The sequence below is a fragment of the Astatotilapia calliptera genome, chromosome 7, assembly GCF_900246225.1.
Source record: "Astatotilapia calliptera chromosome 7, fAstCal1.2, whole genome shotgun sequence".
In the NCBI taxonomy this organism is placed as follows: domain Eukaryota; kingdom Metazoa; phylum Chordata; class Actinopteri; order Cichliformes; family Cichlidae; genus Astatotilapia; species Astatotilapia calliptera.
The window spans coordinates 6,769,892-6,783,278 of record NC_039308.1 but is presented as its reverse complement, the minus strand read 5'-3'; the positions used below and the strand labels follow the sequence as shown (position 1 = coordinate 6,783,278).

Genomic DNA, 13,387 nt, shown 5'->3' with positions numbered 1-13,387 from the left:
TTCCTAGCACTCATCCAACAGATGTGCAAATGCCAATGAATATTTCACAATCTGTTCAGACTTTAGGCATTCCTTTACCTGCCTGTCCTCTAATCTGTGTGATGGGGAATTATTGTCCTTGTGTAAAAATCCAGAGCATTGCCTGCTAAAGTAGGCTTCATAGACTGTATATAAAGGATGGATGTTACCATTGATACACCCTTTTATTAGTGGACGCTAACGGTTATATATTGGCTGCTACCATGTGATCAGAAGTGACCATAGTTGAGGGTGCATTAGCATTTTGGTGAACGCACATATCCCAAACAACAGGCTAATGGAGGGGTTGTCCCACATGCCAAGCACTTCTGGTCAACAAAAACAAATAACTCCAGTTCAGTGACGTCAGGTCAGGTCGCAGTGGCTACTACTGTTACACGTGAGGAAAATATTTGGAAATGATTCTTCTAAAACTGTTTGTGTGTCAAAGAGGATTTACACAAAGTTTTGTAACTGTTTGTGGTCATGTATGTGCTTAGGTCCATTTAAAACATACCCCATGCTCTGTAAAAATAAACATAAATACTATGTAAAGCACTGCTACAAATAGTTAAATATGTAAATGAGTCCAAAGAATGTTTGGGGGGGGGGGGGGGGTCTGCTTGATTGTTTGTTTTTGTTTGTCTCAGAATCAAGTATTTGAAAAATGTAAGTCATTTGGAGATTTCTTATAAATAAAAGTTAACAGATAGGAACATTGCACCACAGCGCTATAAGTCTTCTTTTTCTAATTATTAAAAAAGAATACTACAATTAAAAATAATCTCAAAATTTAAGTGTTTACTGTGAAAAAAAAAACATCTACATTGTGTGTGCTGCACTACTTTCAAAGCTTGAACTTTAATTTACAGACTCAGTCCCCTAGGAGCAAGCACTGGGTGACAGAGTGGGAAGGAAAAACTATATTTTAACAGGAAGTTCGGGTAGAACCAGGATCAGGGAGGGTCGGCCATCTGCCACAACTGGCTGGGGTGGGGGCGGGTGGGGGCAAGAGGCAAGAGAACAGAAAAAAACAAAGATTTTTTTTTTTTTTTTTAAAGGACAAAACACAGAGAGACAAGCATAAAACCATAACTATAGAAGAGAGGGAAGACAGTCACATATTCAAAGGTTTGGTCCAGAACCTTCCAGAATAACAGACTGTGACTGTGTTACAACCGTTAATATATGGCATCTCAAATGTACTGGGAATAGTTCACTATGAGTTTTTTGGTTCCCCCTTCTTTCCTTAACACTGAGCACATGCCATTCATGCAATGAGCACAGAACATTGTGCATTTTATACTTCTAATCAACCAGATTTACTTTGCTTTTCACACATTAGAGTGAAGGTCATCCTAATCTCTACAAGCAGATATCTGCTGCGAACATGCAGACATATGGACATCCAAGGAACGAAAGCAGGCAATGAATAGGAGGCATTGTTTCCACGCAGATAAACAGCCCATGTTAAGAGTTAAAGAACTGAAACCAAGGGTTGAAACCTTTAAAATGTTAAAAAAGAATCGACATTCAAACACAAATACACAGAACAGAAAGTCTTAACTCATACATCTATTATCCAGGGCATCGAAGGTTTAGAGACTGGATGTCTTTAAGGGTCAAAAAGGATAAACTACACATAAAACCTTTCAAGGATGCAAGCCTTTGTCTACTTCTGGCTTGAGCAGCACCTGCTTAAGCAGGTACATTCCTACCTTAATGTACTGATGGCATAAAATAATATTAAATGTTACTGCGAAATATTGTACACTAGTGCCAAACACTAACAAATCGAGTGAAATAACGTGATCAGCAGTCAACTAACTAAACAGCATGTCTTCGTCTCATCTTCCACCACTCATTCCCAACTAGTTGCATGAGATGGCCATCCCCACTTGAGCCTGGTTCTGCTGGAGGTTTCTTCCTGTTGAATGGGAGTTTTTCCTTCCCACTGTCACCAAAGCGCTTGCTCATAGGGAGTAGGGCTGCTCAATTAATCGAATTTTAATCACGATTACGATCTGGGCTTTCAACAATCATTAAAAATGACTGAGCCAATTATTAGCCCCTCCCTCATTTATCCGCGACACCTTAAAGGCCGGTCCGTGAAAATATTGTCGGGCATAAACCGGTCCGTGGCGCAAAAAAGGTTGGAGACCGCTGATTAAGAGGACCCGAGGGAAGCTCGGAAAGCTAAGCAGAAGTTATTTGGAGAGTGACTGCCGTTGGTTGAAAAGAGAGTTTAAAAAAAAAAAAAACTTCAGTGGTGTTGCACACTATTTTATATTATTTTTTTAAAGTCATTGTTAACCCTTTAAAGCCGGTCAGAGCAGCATGCTCCGTTTTGCGTAACTATTGTTAAATCCCTGTAGAACCTGAACCGTGTAAGCTAGCGCAATAATTTGTTTTGCATATGAAACCGGAGGAGTTGTACTTACATCTTATGCCATCAGCTTGTCCTCGGTCACGGTTTCGTTCCACATATAGCTTTGCAAAAACTGCATAAAAAGCGCTTGCAGGAACAAAAACATAATATTCCAGAAACACGCTTTGCCGTTCCTATCAGCTGTTCGTAACACTTCCCACAGTGAAATGATGCACATGCTGTTTTCTTTGCAAATTTGCATCATAGGATTGTTTTTTGTTTTTCCTGCAGTATATAAAAATTGCTGTATCTCCAAAATAAAACTATGAAGACACTCAAAATAAATTTCCTGTGGTGGGAAACTATTTTTTGCAACTTTGTGGTATTTAAAGTTTTGAGGGATAAACCTCTTAAATTTCTCCAAGTAGAAATATATGTAAACAAAACAAAAGCGATTTTCAATTTTTTTTTGTAGTTTATTGCACTTTTTTGCAATTTATGTAATTACTATGCACTTAATGCATACATATTATTAAAATATGGTCTATAACAGTTGTATTGATGTATAGCAACTTGAAATGCTCCCACAAATGGCACTACAGCATGTAAAAAAAATAATATAAGCTCTGGTGGACTTGGTTCTATAGTAGGTCTTAAAGGGTTAAATAAATATCGTCAAATAATCGTGATCTCAATTTCAGTGAAAATAATCGTGATTATCATTTTTGCCATAATCGAGCAGCCCTAATAGGGAGTGATCTGATTGTTGTGTCAGCCAACAATTCTCTGTTTTCTCTGTATTATTGCGGCGTCTTTACCTTACAATACAAAGCCCTTAAGCAACTGGGCAACTGTAGTTGTAATTTGGAGCTATATGAATAAAACTGAATTCAACTGAAAAACTTACAGGGAGAAAGGATTTTTTCCAGCACTGATGGACGTCACTGGAACTCCAATCCAAGAACTTGATAATTAAACTGAGTGGATTTGAACTGAATACACATACTGACCACATGAATACAAAACTCTGCTTTTTTCCCTTTTTACACCAACTCTCTTGCAGTTTAGAAAGTATGACCAGCCCACTCTCATTCCAGAGGTTACAATTAACACTGCTGGTGTGCCTTTGTCTACAAAGGCATCCTTTTAGGAGGGGGTTATCCTACCCAAACTAGGATCATTCCATTACTTTGACTAACCCCAACCACGGAGTGTTAGTCAAAGTAAAAAGTGATAAAAAAAATAAACTGAAAAAATAATCAGCGAGTGGGGGAAAAAAAGTGCAAAAACACAAGAGTCAGATAAGGACACAAACCGCAAACTCATGGTTGACGAACTCCCATCTGCACAGCCTCTTAGTACAGCCTCTGTAGGTCACAAAAGCAGCACCTTTATACATCTATAGAAATACATACACACACAGCTGTAGCTGGTGCATCAAGGAACCGACACCAAAAGAGAGGTGTAATGACATTACTTGCCAGAACTGTATTTTGTAGCACCCAAGGGTGAGAATGCGTTGGTATGACAATATCACAGTATGACTGCTTTGATAGGGATCTTGTCCTTTGTGCTCGTCCACTCCCATAAGACACAAATAAGAAAGTTGTAGTGAACGAAACCCTAATATCAAACGGCTGAAATGACCACGGCGCAGAAGACAGGATATAAAATTTCATCTAAGATATTTGTAAGAACGGCAGCATTAGATACCCTGCATTGAACAGCAATCAACAGAAATCAGTATCGTACTAATTAAATTCATTATACTAACAATATTCAGCAGCGTTTCTCACGTGATCTGAAGCTGGAAAGGTGTTTTGTTTGGTTTCACTAGTGGCTACCTACTTTTATGGATAATCCATATGAGACCCTACAAATGCCTTCCATTCAGACCAAGCCGATTATTCTTGGTTCCATTTCTAATGTAGACTTTAATCAGTTTTCTACTCCGTCACATGTGATTTTTGACTTGGCATTGATGCACGTGTCCGAGTTCAGACTTTTTGATATAATTTGGTCACGATTTCAATTAATCCATTACTGATAAGTTCATTCTGCTGAAGACAGACTGAAAAAAAAAAAACCTTTATCCACGTCTCCAGTTCTTCTGATTAGTTCTGACCCGATTTCATTTTGTAAAAAAAACAAAACAAAGACATATTCATCAGGCTGAATAATAAAGCTGCATCAGTGAAAAGAAACCTGCAAAGCATCTTTTATTCTTTCTCGGCACTAATACGCACTTGAGTAAGACAGAGAAAGTTGCTTTATGAGTGGTGAAGAGGCTGTGATTCAGAGCATGCGCTCCTCATTATTTCACCATCTCTTCTCACGGAGGCATTACCATTTATGCACACACGCAGTAATTGGTCACAGATTGCACACTGATACAGTGAAGTGCTTATTTCCTCCTGAAATATGACGGTAAAAGGTTCAGCTAGCAGCTCTCCTCTCTGCTCGCCGTCCTTACCGTTATTCCTCATCCACCAGCTTTAGGTTGGTTTTTTTGCTGAGTCAGACAGAGTCATTATCCAGTCTCTTCCTTGGGAGGGTGGAGGGAAATTGGAGGATGAGGGGGGTGGGGTCACACGTCACACAGACACACACGCAGGAGACAATATCCTCCACCAGAGGAAAGGGAGGCCTGGGGAGGTTACAGCAATACAACACCGTTTAATAAGTGTGAACACAGGAGCGTTGTGCCGAGGCAGACACCACGTGTGCTGCATGTGCGTGCATCTGTGAGTCTTAACCCACACCTAGTAAAGGAACAGCGTACGGCTGCATGGATGCGAAAAAGAGTACAGTGACCTCCATCTACCCATCTCGTTGCCACGATTACATCCTCTAAAGCCAACACGAGCTCCGCTCTCCTCAAAACACACGTACAAAACGAATTAGCCCCTGAACTGTGTTTTCCATCTGTGGTCCATTAAAACTTGGGTACTGCTTTATTTAGACAGTAGCAGGTAAAGAGGCAGAGATTGTGGCAGCTGCGCACCCCTTATTTAAATATAGTGCTTTGTCAGCACTGTTTCATTTGTTTGTTTGTTTTGAATTCCTCTCTCCTAAGCTGAAACTCCAGCTGGACTTTATCACAGACCACAAAGGATCAGAACAAATGGTCTTTAAGGTGATCCGGGGGACAAATCAACAGCGGAATAATTAAATTTTTAAAAAATGCTGCTTTATGTTGAATCAGCTCAATTGTTTACTCACTGAAAATCTACTATAATGTGCCATTAACTCATATCTCTGAAAGTAAGTATAATCATCAATCATTTTTTAGGGTAACTTTTATTTGAATGATTTTTGTCATTTTATTGTGCTCTCAGAGGGTCGTCTGTCCCTCCCAGAGTTTAACTTTGTAAACAAAAAAACTAGTTAAGGACAACTTGAACGATCTAAAAAATAATTTGTAAAATTTGAGATTCTAGCATTTCAATAGTCTCTGTTGCTCGAACTGAGTTTTAAACTAGTTTTGGTTTTGTGTCGTCTCCCTACGCTTTCCTTTTTCCACCCCACACCAGTCATGGCAGGTGTTTGCCCTTCACTGAGGTTGGGTGTGCCAGAAGTTTCTTTTCTCTTGCCAAGTTCTGCTTACAGGAAATCATCTGATTGTCGTTTCCCCTCTAATACTCCAAGTGTCTTTACTATACAGTATAATGCGCCTTGAGGCAACTGTTATTATGACTTGCTGCTACACTTAATTTCACTATATACAAATATGGGAACATAGCAGCAGCTAAATCTCTAATGTTGAGGCTTCAAAATACAGCCTGGAGAGCTGACATTGTGCGATCAACATTAAGTAAGGCAGAACAAAGCACTGGTTTGAAAGTCTTCATTTGTGACATTTCTGAGCTACTGTAACAAGCTCAGAGCCCATGGTAGGTAAGCTAGCCTTGCGCTGGTAGCTTTATTTATGGATGTTTGTTGTATGTCATTCCCTATCTCTCCTTCCACTTCTATGTAATGCTATACTGAAACTTACATAATAACATAAACTGCACAAAAAGATTAAATTTACATGTAGTCATACTATGACTTCTAAGTGTCCCTTGGAAGTCAGAACTGGGAAATTACTTTATTCCCGAGTTAGCGCGTTCCAGCAGAAATGTCATAAAAGTAAAAAATGGAGTTCGCACCACTCAGGTCTCGCTAACAATACACCGTGAAACTTGTTGTTTTGCACAGAAAAACACAGCTACAGCACGTCAGATAAAGCCTGCGTCACGGAGTATTTAGCGAGTCACAATACATGACAGTGGCTGTACAAACTAAAAGTTTTATAGCTTTACTGAAGTCTAATTCAATGCCGCCATCTTGGACTCTTAACTTGGAGATTCTCCAACTTTCCAAGTAAGGAATTCAAGTCGATGATCATTCCAAATTCAATTTATGATTTGAACGTTAGCATTATCTAGCTTGAGGTTGCGAGCATTAGCTAGGCTAATTGGCTAGGTGCTACATGTCAAGGCTAAAAATAAAAAAAATATTGAGACAGTAAAATTAAAAGCCAGGTTTTAATTATAAATTGCTTAGCTTTAAATGTGCAAGAGGAGAAAATATAATTTCATCTTTTAAAAATGAAAAGGCCACAGGATTCTTTTTTGTGCTATTTTCTGCTGCTGTTCACTAATGCTAATAGCAAATCTAAAACACAAACCAGTGTTAGCTGAATTACCATAAAAAGGATATAAGTTCAAAGAAAAAGAGAAATAGACTTCGTACTCTGTGAAAACTTACTTGTTTCCAATTAGGTAATTATATATCATTTTTTAATAATTTATCACACTCTGCACAGAGTGAAAAGAAATTATCAGAACAAACAACAGTGAGTAATCACCATCAGGCCTGCTGAACACAAAAACCGAGGTCGTGAGCACAACAGCAGGGAAACATTTTTCCACTGTGGGAGTTTTCAGAGAGCAGAGCGAGCAGTTGGCCCACTCTGTGGAGTGTTTATCGTGTCAATTCTTCCAGCCGGGAAAATACATAAGTAGTAGTTGAAATCTAGACTTCCTTTTCACTTCCTGCTGAGGTCAGGAAATGTGAGGGTTGATTCAGACTTCCCACAGTGGGATGGTTGGACTCATCCATTCCTCTGCTTGGTGCTCAAAACCCCCGAAAGGCTGAGATCCTGCTTACAGTATTTATTTCTGTTCTTACTTTCGAAATAAAATATGTGAACTTACTGTTCTCGGTGGTATTTTCAGTATAGGTTAAATGTAGCTTTAAAAGTAATGTGCAAAAATTCTATTTTTATCTAGTTATTTATTTCCGTTTTTGCAGAAGAAAAACAAAAACATAAAAGCTTTACAAATAAAATAAGATCACGTGACTCAAAGGGAATATCAAAGACATCAGCATCTTTATACACGAGCTCCATTCTGCAGTTTATTCACACAATGGCTCAGCTCCCGCGACAAGGATTAAGCCAAGTCACTTTTTTCAGTGGAGATCTTCATTGAGTTTTTTAAGTTAGGGATTAGGGTTAATCCATGCCTGCCTTTGTATGTTCAGTAAAAAAAAATGTACATGGATTATGATCAGTGTACACTGATCAGCCACAGCAATTATGCCCATGACAGGTGAAGTGATTGCACTGCAGAAAATTGCAATGCCAGCAAATCTTGATGTTTTGCTGATGACCACCTAAACAATGTTAGAGAGAAAACACAGGACCCCATAGCAACAACACTCCCCGGTGACTCTTCCCTCCTCTGGAAGGACAGTGTGCCTCATATCGCTTAAAAAACTGCTCAGCTACAAACTCAAGGAAAACAGCACAGAGCCCAAAGGTGTTAATTGACCTCCATGTTTTCAGGATCCACTCAAGCATACACCAGAATGCACAGGACCCAAAATCACGTATCTGTGTCCCGATGTATCACACGATATCGTTGACTAATATCAGCTAATGACATACCATTTACTGATATTGCTGGGAAATATTTAGCTGTTGTGGCACATCAGGTTTGGGATGTGAAATGTTTAGGAATCAAAACAGTGAAATAGTTTTTTTGTTTCATTTAAATGGGGCTATATTAGTTTAGATAGAAAAAATTGATAATTACAAATAATAAAAACTAAATTTAAGTAAAAAGAAAAAAACTGTTATTAGCATCAGAATGTCACAATGAGTGCATCACTAGCTTATTATACTGCAAAAAGTAAAGCCATGTAAAGCTGGTTTCACGTCTTGTGGGTATGAATGTGCTTTTATGGGCTATTTTGTTTTATTTTTGCTTGTTTGCTTCTAATAGAGACATGTTGCCGTATCTTACAACATGTTGCAGAATCACACGTTCGGTAACAGCATTCTTATCATCTTCAAAGTGCAACAACAGTGTTGTTGTGTGACTCAAGTGATTATTGGCACAGATACAAACAACGAAAGAGACACATTTTCAGATACAGTCACATCTGTGTGGATGTGAGAGACACACTGAAAGACGAGGAGCTCGGGCAGTCAGGCAAGCCAGCACAGGCTCCGCCAGCCTCCTGCAGCCACAATCCAGCCACCACCACCACCCCCCATCCGGCTCCCTTGCACACCAGCATCCCCTATTCCACCCTACTCCCCCACCCCACCCAGGAGGATGCCTATTGTTCCCCCATCTCCTAAACAAAGCCTGCACCCTCACAACCTCACCCCCAAAACCACCCTCTCTTTCCCCATCTAACCCCTTTGCCCTCCCTCAGCACACACACTCACACACACACACAGCTTTGCTGCTCTAATAAACCGGCTCAGCTCCCTAAATTTCATTACATACAAGCCCGGACCCCCACCCACCCAGCCACCCCCCCTTCCCTTCTTTCTTTTACAGTTTTTCCCCTCTTGGCAGAGTTTATCTTTGCGTATCGTGCTGCATGCTAAATATTGGGACATCAGAACAGAATGCACTACAACAACAACAGAAACTGCTCGATGAAAAACCAGGAAGCTGAAAAACTGGACTGCAGTGACACTGGAGGAATTAATTTATCGTGAGAATTAAAAGGAAGATTGTGTCTTTTTTTTTTTTAAAAAAGAGAAATTAAAAAAAAAAAAGAAAAAAGAGCAGAGCAAACATCTTGCAAGCCAGCAGCATCCGTTCATTTGCAGGATTTACTGTATCACCTGTTGATTCAGCCAAAATGACAACTTGCACTGGCAAAAAAAAAAAGAACTACAACTACATTTGAAATTATAAACGAAACAAGTGGGACGTCACAAGACATCATTTCATTTGCCACGAAGATTACTCCTCCTAATCCCAGTTCCACAAAAATCTGTGTGCCGGATTTTGTCCTCCTGTTTAGAAATGAGTCGACAGATGAAACAACAAGGAGGACGGCAGCGAGCAGCGCCACTCCAAACTCCACCATATTGCAGCAGCATTGGTGAAGTAGATGAAAACACACACACACACACACACACACACACACACACAAACATGCACACATACACAGCGGTTGTGACTAAAGCACACAGAGGCCATATGGTGCGTCCTCATCCACCAACGCCTGTTGCTGCTTCAACAATGGGGCTGCCTGGCCTGGACAGCAAGAGGCAAACACACACATCCACAAATGTGTGTGTACACACACACACACACACACACACACACACACCAAATGGTCGTTAGTCAGTCAGTCTGCGTTGCTTAGGCCCCGAACAAACGCCTGGATTTGCATTCTGCACCTCCCTTTATTCTCCTCCTCCCCTCCCTCTCCCCCTCACTCACACACACACACACACACACACCCCTGGTCTCTACAGGTGCACGGAGCACTCAAAACAGATGTCAACGGACTGGAGAAGGAGAGGCACGGGTGAGTGAGGGGGAGAGGGGAGGAAAGTGGAGGCTGTTTGCCCAGAGCGACTGACAAAGCTTTGTACACTTGCGGGCCTAGACACGGCAAAGACAATGACACACACACACACACACACCTTACTCTGTTACACATTCAGGCCGGCCTGATTTGTCACTGTTGGAAACTTTAAAGGGGGGATGAGCGTGAATAGAAAACGCAATTTGCATCCACATTCAGATTCGCCCTCTTAAAGACAGGTTTTAAAAGTAACCTGCTCCACTTGGAGAAATCCACATTTCATTAATGATTCCAATGTTATAATTTGCACATCTGCCAAAACAGAGCCTGAACAAAGTAATTGTTCACACACTTTTAAAAAGGTGGAATGAAATATTTGGAATACCTCTGCAGAAAAACTCTTTTGTTTTCCGGATCATTTTAAAAAACACTTAAATGCATCCCACACTTTTTTTGGCACTGGCTGTTCTGAAACTGGGGCAGTGATGAAATTCACCGCTTGATCGACAATGTCAGGTGTTACTTCATCATTTGGACCATTTTAAAAGGCAGAATATGCAGAATAGTCTTTCCCTCCTTGTTTTTTATATATTTCATGAACAAAACGATACATTCAGTGACGTGGGGAAATAGAGCACCAGACATCTTTAAAAAAAACAAAAACAAAAGAGACAAGAATTAGAAAATTACACTGATAATGGAAACAGCTACAAGTTACATTCCTCACTGATTCCATTGTAATTACTGGACTTGTTGCACAACTTCACATTAACAAAACATTCATCTCCAATATCCCCAATTTCATTTAGCCGCATCAACTCTATTCAAAAAGAAGCCCAAACTAATATTCTCTGAAATATAATCCTTTTATCCAACATCGCCCTCCCGACATCTAACAGAAGGATTACTGTAACAGAATTAATGCATCTACTATGTTTCATCCTACAGGCTGTAATTTTCTCCAATAATTACATTGTGGTTTGGCCCTGCTTTGCCACACATCTCCAGCCATAGAGGACAGGAGCAGTCCTTTGATCAATATTAAAAAGGAAGTACAGAACACAACTACATAGGCTCATGTGAGGAGCTGCTGGAGAACAAGGACACTTGTGATTTGTGATGTGTTTAATTTTTGCAGGCAGCTTTTACTCCAAACTGACAGACGCGTGGAGTGGAAGGAGTGTCAGCATCACAGATCTCCATTTAGACTTATATATATTATATATATATATATATATATATATAAAAAGAAGAGCTTTAAAGCTCTTCATAAAAGTCATTTTCTATAAAGGTGGAATAAGAAGTAAATGCGTTAACAGATCTCCCAAACGGGCTGTGTGATGGTGCTGAGAGTGAGCGTGTAATGTGTTCTGTCCACTGGGTAAACACTGGCTGTGTGCATGTTATCAGCCTATGGCCTGTTTCTGTGACTGGGGCCTGCCTGCCTGCCTGCCTGCCTGTGTAGGAAAAGAGAAAACCCCGCCGATGCAACAAGTCCCCCATTCACTCCCAGCTTTGTTAAGCTGCCTCCCAGCGCTGCTGCGAAAAGCTTTTCATCCACAATCTCTCAATCTCCCGTGGACACATTCCCGTTTTTAAAAACAGAAAACACGTGATTTTTAGCTTACGACAGAAAGAAGTGTTAGGAAACAAGGTTTGTTTTCTGGTGTCGGAAGGAAGGGGAATAAAACTGTAGTGAAAGCGACATCCCTCGCTTTGAAGCTCAACACGGCGCAGTATTAATAAGCTTGTTAGACTTGTTCAGCGTGTAGAATAGGTGTATTTGTGGCGATTTGTATTCCAGTGTCGCCGAAACTGTTTTAATTTGAGCTTCAGTGACCACTTCAGGATTTTAGAAACAAGCGAAACGTCCGGGGGCTTTCAGGCTACAGGCTGAAGAGAGCGAAGGGAGGGAGGGGGGGACTCCTCCTAGGGAACTTACCTCGATTCATACGCCTCTTTATGGATTAATTCCCACACTTTTCACCGGATCGGAGTCGCTACAGCAGCGGGAAGCCCTCCGCCAACTCCAGAGTCTCCTCTCGGTTTTGGTTTGAGGAAGGATCGGGCGCGCTGAGTGCGTAAAATACGCAGCGTCTCTCCAAGGATGCGAAATATGCGCGGAATGGGAGCAGGAATGAAATGAACGCAGCGGACTGAGTTGAACGGGGCGGGGTGAGAGGGACTGGCGTCACCCTGGATGGATGAAATAGAGTGAGTGAGAGATGGGAGGATGGGTGGAGAGAGAGAAAAAAAAAGAAAGAGAAAGAGAGCGAGGGGGAAGGGGAAGGGGCCGGACTGTACAGGCTGCGTTCAACAACAAAAGAGTGGAGCGCCCAAACTCTATTCAGGAAGAGGAGGAGGAGGGTCGAGATAAAACACAGTCTGCTGTGCGGGGCTGACAACTAATCAGATAAGGTGACGCTAAAAGAAAGAGAAAAACACTTTGGATGGGAGCTTTGTGGCAGGAATTCAGAGACTCAAAAAGTTAGTCAACCACAACCTAGAAATATTTTTTAAATCTGATTTATAATCAATAAAAACGTGACGTGTGTAACTTTCGTCTGCTGTTATGCAAGCCTAGGTTTGAGTATTCGTGTTTAATGGTCTGCAGTTAAGTTTAAACGCAATATTTCACCTAACAGACTGAGTACTCACACAACTACAAAAGTCTGCGTCCACAGTAAATAAAAGATGGATGTAGCCATCACGCAAGTAGTGTTTTTGGACATGTTTGAACCAAAGAATTTTGAAAAGTTATAACTTAGGGCCATCCTTAAAATCCACGTACAGCTATAATGCACAAATACCCATAATTGCTAATCAATGCTAAGTAAAATTCTAATAAAAACACTATAAATCAAGACGCACAGCTCTTGCACCACAGAGCAGAGACTGACACATATATTTGTAAGATGATTAACAACCTTTTCCCACTTAGTCATTTACAAATGAGGTGTCCACATATAATAAAACATAATATGTAGTTGCACGGGTTGTGTTTTTTAAAAACCCCGAAAGAACAACCTGTTACACATTTTTAGTAATGCTACGTCTGTGCCATTAATGCTAGCGAACTGAAGGGGAAATGCTTGACAGATTGATGGACTCCATGCAGGAACAGCAACAGCTGGGGCAAACCACTAAAAAGACAAGCAAGCACAGGCTTGACAT

At 40.7% G+C, this 13,387-nt stretch overlaps 1 protein-coding gene across 1 annotated transcript in view; it reads right to left on the bottom strand.

Moving 5' to 3' along the window:
- The window catches only part of LOC113025235 (transcriptional enhancer factor TEF-1-like), a 50,508-nt gene extending 38,082 nt beyond the window's left edge, over positions 1 to 12,426 (bottom strand). Inside the window, exon 1 of the mRNA XM_026172769.1 lies at positions 12,156 to 12,426. The gene's annotated coding sequence lies outside the window, so the exon portion shown is untranslated. The remainder of the gene's footprint in view (positions 1 to 12,155) is intronic.
- Positions 12,427 to 13,387: the final 961 nt, after the last annotated feature.